At 35.1% G+C, this 8,798-nt stretch overlaps 1 pseudogene; it reads left to right on the forward strand.

Annotated features, from left to right (window-relative positions):
- The first annotated feature begins 1,042 nt into the window (after positions 1-1,042).
- LOC121253555 lies at positions 1,043-6,083 on the forward strand (annotated as a pseudogene).
- The last annotated feature ends 2,715 nt before the right edge of the window (positions 6,084-8,798 follow it).

Genomic DNA, 8,798 nt, shown 5'->3' on the forward strand with positions numbered 1-8,798 from the left:
TTGGAAAGACTTGGCGAAGCAAAGAGAGTTTCTTGCCACTAGCTTTTGCAACAAAATCAACAATGGTGCAAGAACTTCTGTTTGGAAGGACTCCTAGATTCCCTCTATGTCTCCGCCTCTCCCTATTCCTTCCTCCCTTGAAATTTTTAAAAATCCTGATTTGAGAGTATCTGAGCTAACATTGAAGGAGCCTAGGAGGTGGAATAGCATCCTACTTCATGCCCTTTTCTCTGAGCACACGGTAAGAGAGATTGAAAAATCCCACTTCTTTAGTATAATTTTCATAATCTAAGGGACAATTTAAAATGGCTCCATCATTCCAGTGGCAGATTTTCTGTTAAGTTTGCTCATGCTACCTTAATTTCTCGTCTTCACAGCCAAGACAATTGCCATCCCCCTCAAATATGGAAAAAGGTTTGGTCTCTTCATATCCATGATCTACTTAAGTCATCACTTGGAAGGTGCTGAACAATATTTCACCCACTCGGTCTTTACTAAAGCAAAGCATTTTTCTTAATAATGACCGTGCTCTTTGCCCCATCTGCCAGTCTACTGAGGAAACAACTTCTTATCTTTTTCTGAATTGTTCCTTCTCCAAAATTCTATGGAGTCAATCGCCTTGGCCCCACATTGAAAACATCATACGCGATGTATCTAGCCTTGATTACACAAGTCAACTTTCTTCATTCCCCCCTTCCCTCCCCAAAGCAAGTAGGTTTAAGATTATATATTTAATTTTCTAATTTATGGATTTTATTAGTTGAAGTAATTAATATTAAAATCTATTGAATAAAAATTGAAGGTTTTTTTTCTTAAAAAAAAAGCAATCAAGTAAACTTCATTAGAAATTAAAAAAAATGATACATGAGAAGGGGCTGGGGTTCCCTAACAAACATCCCAGAACAATAATAATAGTGCAAAGTGGTGGATGAAAAAAGAAAAAAAAAGGTTTTTACAACCGATTTCTTGGTTTTCACCCATATCCTACAAAAAGGACGCCGTTTTAAAGACGGTAATAAGTTGTTCGCAAAACTTTACGACAATGGAATTATCGCTGGTGGCGGTTGAACCTCTGCTGAAAGCGGTGAAAGTGGCAGGTACACTGTTATTTTTTGTCTTGAGATGATTTTTGGAGAGATCCGCAGTCCCTTCTTCGAGATCATCGGTTAGGGAAAACGATAACATAGAGGAACACACGACATCGGGTGGACTGATCTACGGCCTGTGAACATCTGCATTCTCGTGCTCTTGTGATGATGTGGTCACGTGTTGGTGGGATGGAGACGGGGTGGCCTAGTTCTGGAAGATCTCGTCGAGATGAAGCTGCTGGTACGGTGCGTGTAGCCGTCGAAGCGCGGGTGGCGCGTGAAGGCCACGTGTTGCAACAAGCCACGCGTGAGGTCCACGCCCCAATCATTTTGGCGTGACTCCGCTTCATCCTAGCAGATCGGCGGATGACAGATGGGGCAGTGGGGCGCGTATAGGCCGATGGCGGCTGGAGAGCAGTAGATCTAACCAAAACCGAATCGGTGGAGGGAGGAAGGAAAAAACACTACCTTGAAAGTGTATACACAATGATGAAATGGAAAGGAGAAGGAGAAGGAGTCTCTCTCTCTAAAAACTTTCGGCTACAGAAAAGAAAAAAAACTTTCAGCTCGAATAAAAATTGAAGGTTAGATGGTGAATACATATTTATTATAGCCCACAAACCAGGGTGTAAGTTTAAACCGAAAAACCGACCGGACTGGATCAAATCGAGCCGGTTGGTCTAGTTTTGAGCCGATCTGATCCAAGACCGGTTCCTATATTATGAAAATCGGACGGACCCGGTCCAGTCTTGGTTCCATAGTTTCCGGGACCAGACCGGTTGGGAAAAAAATATAAATTAATTTTATATATTACACAAAATATTTTATATATATCAGTTTTATATATAGTATATAATTATATATGAAACTTTTATATATAATATATAGAAGTATATATCATATATGAAATAATTTCATATTATAATTTATACATTATAACATAAAATGTTAATCTTAAATATGAACATTTGTAATTTGTTTGATCATATGTTGTTAATATAATTATATATATATGATAATGTTATTATAATTTATAAAATAAAAGTTTAATCTTAAAAATGAACATTTAATTGATCATATACTTTAAACATAAAATATATATATTAAATTATTAATAACATTTTGTCATAAGAAGTAACATTTTATTATATATTTTTTACATTTTAAAAAAAATTGAAAAACCGGACCGGACCAGATTGAAAACGGGTAAAACTGGAGGTACCGGTTTAGGAAGGTAACCAGAGCGTAATCAGTTTTGGAAAATGCAAAATCAGTACATACTGGTTCGATCCTAAATTTTGTCTAAAACTAGACCGGACCGGACCGATTACACCCCTACCCACAAAGACAAATGGTACTATTATCGACGAATGGGACCAAAACTTCTATAACTTCATGCTTAATCTAATGTTCATAGCTTTATTACTTGATAGTTGATGTTATTAGTAGGGTACGTTTTTAGCTTTCGTAACCTTTCTTTACCTTGTGTTTTTTTGTTGGGCGACTGACAAGTCTAGTCAATACTTGCTACAACATTTCTTAGAAAATTTCACATCTATTTTTGTCTTCAATGGAGGAAGAGTTGTTATTGATTTCCATGGAGCCCCAGCATGACCAAGTGGTGCATAAAAGATCAGATCAGTAAATAAAGGAAAAACACCTTCTCATTAAAACGCGGTCTCTCTGTCCAATGATTGAATTTTAGAGCTCAAAAGTAGTTCATTTGTCCCAACTGTGAAACTATCGATGCCTTTCTTTCTCCCTTTTGATAAGTGAGATCTTCCTTTACAATTCAAATAACAGGTTCCTACCCTCCCTCCCTCCCTCCCTCTCGCTTAATATTTATAATTTATGTGTATATGTGGTGTGTATGTATGTATGCTTGTACGTGTGTGTGTGTGTATGTATGTATGTTGAATTAAGCTTCACTTCATGGATTATTAACAGTGAGGCATGGAATTGTAGTATCTAAATTGTGAAGATTGTGGTTGGGTTTGTTAAAGTAGGTTGTTTTTTGGTAATGAATCATGGTGATCTATGTTTGTGGCCACTAGTCTTATTTCATGTGTTGGTTTTGGATTTTTATGGTAATTTCCTATTTTGTTCGGGTAATTATCACAGATCTGGGGTTAAACCTACCAAATTTACTTCTAACATCTAATTGAGTTTTGTATTACTAATTTTCTTATTTGCTAGTAGTAATAGCTTACTACAAAAAATATTTATTGTTTATCTAGCTTCTTTTTCCTTTCTCTTAATTTTCCTTTGAAATGATTATTTTTTATACTCTTCAAGTGCTTTGAGTTAGTTGCATACATCTGATTTGGTGTTTCAGTTTCTACCCAATGCCCGTACCACTCAAGTTGGGCAATAACCATTGAGTTTATATCTTATTTTACATTGGAGTTACTGGATGCTTTGGATACTTTGTGTTAAATTAGGACTTTATCATGCTAATAGACAAGCTTGTTCATACTTATGATTGTAAATCACCATACTATGCCATTGATCAAATTCATAAAACATGTGCTGAATGTGGCCTTCATTTCCAATTAATTTTCTAGTTGATGGGCATTCCAAAGGCAAAGAGTGGTTGGATGGAAGTGTAAAATCTTTTTGGCCAACATTTCCCAAAAGCTCATTGAGCATTTATACTGTATTATTTATCTTCTCTTCGCATCCTGTTGTTGCCACCATTTGTGTTGATTCTTTTGTTGTCTCTTACTGCATGAACCTTTTTTGTTGTATTGGATTCCCATAGCACCGGTATTTGTAGAAATTCTGCTCATACATGTTTCAAGTCCCATGCTGATGTGGTTGTTGCACTTGTCAAGAATATTATCACGAATCTGTCACGTGATTTATATTTTATCATTTCCTTTGGATTATTGTTTTTGAATATTTTCATGTCAAAAATGTAAAATTACAACTGGTGCATGGAGCATATGGTTTCCCAAGAACTGAAGCTTTCAAGTCCTATACTTTCCTGCATCAGTTTTTCTTTGTATTCCACATTCCCTGCACCCCTCGAAGAACATGTTTTTTTTTTTATCTACTTTCTTTATTTGACCCAGGTGGTCTGTCTGTTGGATATTGCAACACTACGATGCTCAAGCAAACTCCCTCGGAAGTTGCCCAAAGCTGACCTAGTAGATTGTGGAGGGAGTGATTTTGGGAAACTTAATGCCAATTTGGGCAGTGGATTTCAATGTGCAAATGTTGGTAGTGCTATTTCAAGCAAGTTAAATGTTGTGAAACGCGTGTCTTCAGCAGTTTTTCCCATGAGCGTTCCTGATGGAGTCGAGGCAGTGGAAGCCTATCATTCTTTCAAAGATGTTTCAAGTTTACAGACGCAGAACCTGTTTGTTAGTAAGTTGAACCTCTACTATGAGGTTGATGATTTTAGTGATCCAGATAAGCAGGATGTAATACGTTAAGCATAGTTAGAGCTTGTTGATTTTGTTTCTTCCGGATCCGCAAAGTTGACTGAACCAACAATCGCTGCAATGGGTAAAATGTGTGTTGTTAACTTGTTCAGAGTTTTTCCACCTAAATACCGTTCTAAATTTCTAATTGTACTGGGGTGAGACAGAAGATAAAGAACCGATGTTTGATCCTGCTTGGTCACTTTTGCAAATTGTGTATGACCTTCTCCTTCGGTTTGTCAGCAATACTTCTCTTGATGCAAATCTGGCAAAAATGTGCATAGATCATTATTTTATTATGAGATTACTTGACCTCTTTGATTCTGAGGACCCAAGAGAGAGAGACTGTTTGAAAACAATTCTGCATAGAATATATGGGAAATTCATGGTACACAGGCTTTTTATCTGAAAGGCTGTTAGCAATATCATCTGTCATTTTGTTTTAGAAATTAAGCGTCATAATGGAATTTCTGAGCTGTTGGAGATTTTTTGGAGTGTAATTAGTGGATTTGCTTTGCCTTTGAAGGAGGAACACAAGATATTCTTATGTAGGGCTCTGATTTCCTTGCAAAAACCAAAATCATTAGATATCTATCATCAAAAATTGGCTTATTGTGTTGTACAGTTTATAGATAAATATCCAACATTGGTCGGGATTGTGATTAAGGGACTATTGAAATAATAGCCAGTTACAAATAGCCAAAAGGAATTGATGTTTATTGGTGAGTTGGAAGAGATTTTGGAAATGACTAGTATGGCTGAGTTCCAGAAGATCATGGTCCCACTGTTTCGACGCATAAGATGCTACCTCAATAGCTTAATTTTTATGTTATATTGCTGCACTTTACCAAAGGTATGCTTGTTGCATAAACATTTTCTTTAGTTTCATGTAACAAAAAAATATCTTGGTCGAAATAGATTCCCTTGAGACATCTCTTTGGTTTCATCACTTTGGTGGTTCTGTTTTTATGAAACAAAAAAAACCTTTGACTGTTGTCTTTTCTTGTTCGTTAGAAAGTTGCATCATGACTTACGATTGAATAGGTGCATCATGTAATTAATAACATGTTTTTGATATATCAGACAAGCAACCTAGTACCACTCCGTGGGTTTTGTTCCATCTAAGAAGTTGTTCATTAGATGGTGAGAAGTGGTAATGTATCTCAAAGAGACGATGTGAATCTTATGTTCTTCTCGCCTTGATAATTTTCAGGTGGCTGAGCATGCCCATTTACTATGGAACAACGAACACATCCTTAATTTTATCTCACATAACAAACAGGTAATTCTGCCTCTAGTGTTTTCAGCTTTTGAGCAGAACACTCAGAATCACTAGAACCAAGTTGTGCTCCACCTTACTATAAATCTGAGAAGTATGTTATCTGAAATGGATGGGGAGTTGGTGACTACCTGCCAACGTAAGTTGGAAGAGGAAGATTTAAGGTTAAGTGTGGCAGCCGAGAAGTGAAGATTGACATGGGAACGCCTGGAAAATGCTATTGGTGTCCAACCCTTGACAAGTAATATTTTAAATCGGATAAACCCTGCCACATGCTCTGTTGATTGCTAATTGCTTGGGTAACAATATTTGAAAAGAAATATGAAAGATTATCTTCATAGGCTCTCGAATATTACTTGGTATGGAATGCCAATAGGGCTTCCATCTACACTAAAATGTCGTGTTGTTGTTGTGTTGAGTTATGCTACGGCCATGAAGGTTCTTTCCTTGCACAAGAGATTGGGTTGACAGCATTGCTTGCAATCGTGTGCATTGACCTCTCTCTCCTGTATGATCCTTGCCCAAGAGATGTTTGTTCTTCCCTATAACTTTTATTTGTTTTGTTGTGTCCCACAAGAACTTGTTGATCGTGTTGTCATCCTTTCCAAAATTTTAGCAAGATTATAGCCATCTTTGATATCCCAAAGATGTATAAAGTAAAGCCCAATTAGCAGATAGTATAACAGACTTTCAAATGGAAGATGTTTGTGTTGTTTGTCTTGGCATGGGGGCTCAGATCTACCCACCTATTGGTTGCTCGTGCGGATCAACCATATGCCATACGCATGGCTGTCAAAACAATCGTTCTCGACTTGAGGTATAAATCCCTAGAAAGAGTCCCTCTTGTGGATCATTATTAAGAAAATATTCCTCTACATTTCACTTGAAACAATAGTATTAATTTAGTGTAAAATATGGTATATTTTAATCAATAAACATTATATTAACAAGTGAAGTGAAATCACCAAAATAGCTGTGTTTAACATTATGTTAACAATTTGCAATCTTATTCTGCATCTTGTGAACAGGATATCACATTTAGTCGACAGAAAAGTTATTTTCGTCAACAAATTTCGTCACAAAAAAAAGAATAGTCGCTTCAAATAACGGATCCTTTTTTTTGGCGTATCCATAATCGCTGCATTACTGGTGTTGTCCTCGCGATATATGTCATTGCAAAAGCTACATATATCGCTGGAATTATCTCCTTGCGACGAATTTCAAGTCTGCTGCTAAAACTCTGTTCCTACATATATTCACTTTTTGCGGCATTTTTATATCGCTGTAACAGGATTTTGTCAACGATGTATTTACCGATGCAAACGTGTATGACACACTGTAGTGCATCCACGATACCAAAAGCACTTCTACTAATAATAATGCCTAGTACTATTACTTGAAACCTTTCAAAGTTTCTCAACTTTTTCCCTTTCACTTGCTGAGAAAAAAAAAAAAACTCTTTAGTGCTCAACATTTCCTCTAATCTTTTGTTATTTCGGCCCGCATATCGCGCGTGTTTACCAGTAGTTATATAAATTTTTAAAATATTTTTTTATTCTTTTTTTTTTAGAAAAATGATAGTACTGTAATTTTATTAATTATCCTCGCTTATGGCGGATGAATAATTTGTACATAAAATGAAACTTGGGAGTTACAACGAGAAAAATAAAGGCCCAAGCCCAGTTTCCTAAAAAGAAATAAAGACCTTATGGCGTATATAGTTATATAGAGATTATAAGAAAATACTAACCTCCAAAATGGAGGTCTGAAAATAGAAACCCCTCCCCAAATTTTTTTTTAAAAAAAAAATATATATATATATATATATATATATAAAAGATTATAAGAAAATAAGGAAAAACCTATAAAATTTAGTGCCTAATAGTAGAAAGACCTGAATGATCCAAAAAGAACAGGCCAATCATATGTTTAGGGAGTTGAAAGAGGCATGAAAAACGTATTGTATATCCCATAGCACCATAATTTACTAGACTGTCTACTAGTGCATTACCTTCTATGTGGCATGATTAATACTGAAAGGAAAATCATTCTTGAAGAGAAAAAATATCAAATATTTTTGTATTCTCTTCGAGCCACTTCTACATTTTCTTAATTACCTTAATTTTCTGTTGTTATATTGATTCCTTAATTTTACTATTTACATAATTACAACAAAAACTTTCATTATAATAATTTATTTACTCATCGATCTCTTACGATTGAACTGAGAGGTCAATTGTCCACCCCAGCTATAATCTATATAATCACCTTGATTGAGGTTTGTATTCATCAGAACGATTAATTACAAATAATAGCAACACTCTAAGCTTTGCACTCTTTTCAAAATTTGCATCTCTAAAATTTTATGTTCGAATTCTAGATTCTAAAATAAAAAAGAGTGACAGATTTTATAATATTTATTGAAAATTTAATATTATCCAAAAAATTCACTCTAATGGTTAGAAATATTGTGTGATTCACTTTCTTTCTCGTTCTAGGAATTATAATTAGGACAGAAATTTAAAAAAATCTAATTACTTATCCTCAAACTAGTTTTTAAGTGCAAAAACTATTATTTTGATCACTCTCGAAATGGTTGGATCGATACATGAAATTTTTTCACATTACAACAAACTCAATCGTGTGGATTGATGTTCAAAATATCAATATGGCATTAGAAAATATAAATGAAATAGTTCAAAAATTAAAATTGAAAAAGACAAAGATATGATGATAGGAATATAAGGAGTGTGGTCTTAGATAGATTTCAAGTAAAGTAAGATTTAAGTAACCAATCTAATAGTGTGGGTAAAGGCTTAAAGCTACAACTAAGTTGGAAATAAAAATTAACTTGAACGTCTCAAATATTGATGAGTTACTCATTAAAACAAAAACACACGCACGCACACACACAAAGAAAGAAAGAAAGAAAGATATCATGAGTAGCAGCACCACCGAAATAAGCAACATGCTTAAAGCAACAAAGAATGTATGTCATCTTGTATA

The sequence above is a fragment of the Juglans microcarpa x Juglans regia genome, chromosome 2S, assembly GCF_004785595.1.
Source record: "Juglans microcarpa x Juglans regia isolate MS1-56 chromosome 2S, Jm3101_v1.0, whole genome shotgun sequence".
Classification (NCBI taxonomy): domain Eukaryota; kingdom Viridiplantae; phylum Streptophyta; class Magnoliopsida; order Fagales; family Juglandaceae; genus Juglans; species Juglans microcarpa x Juglans regia.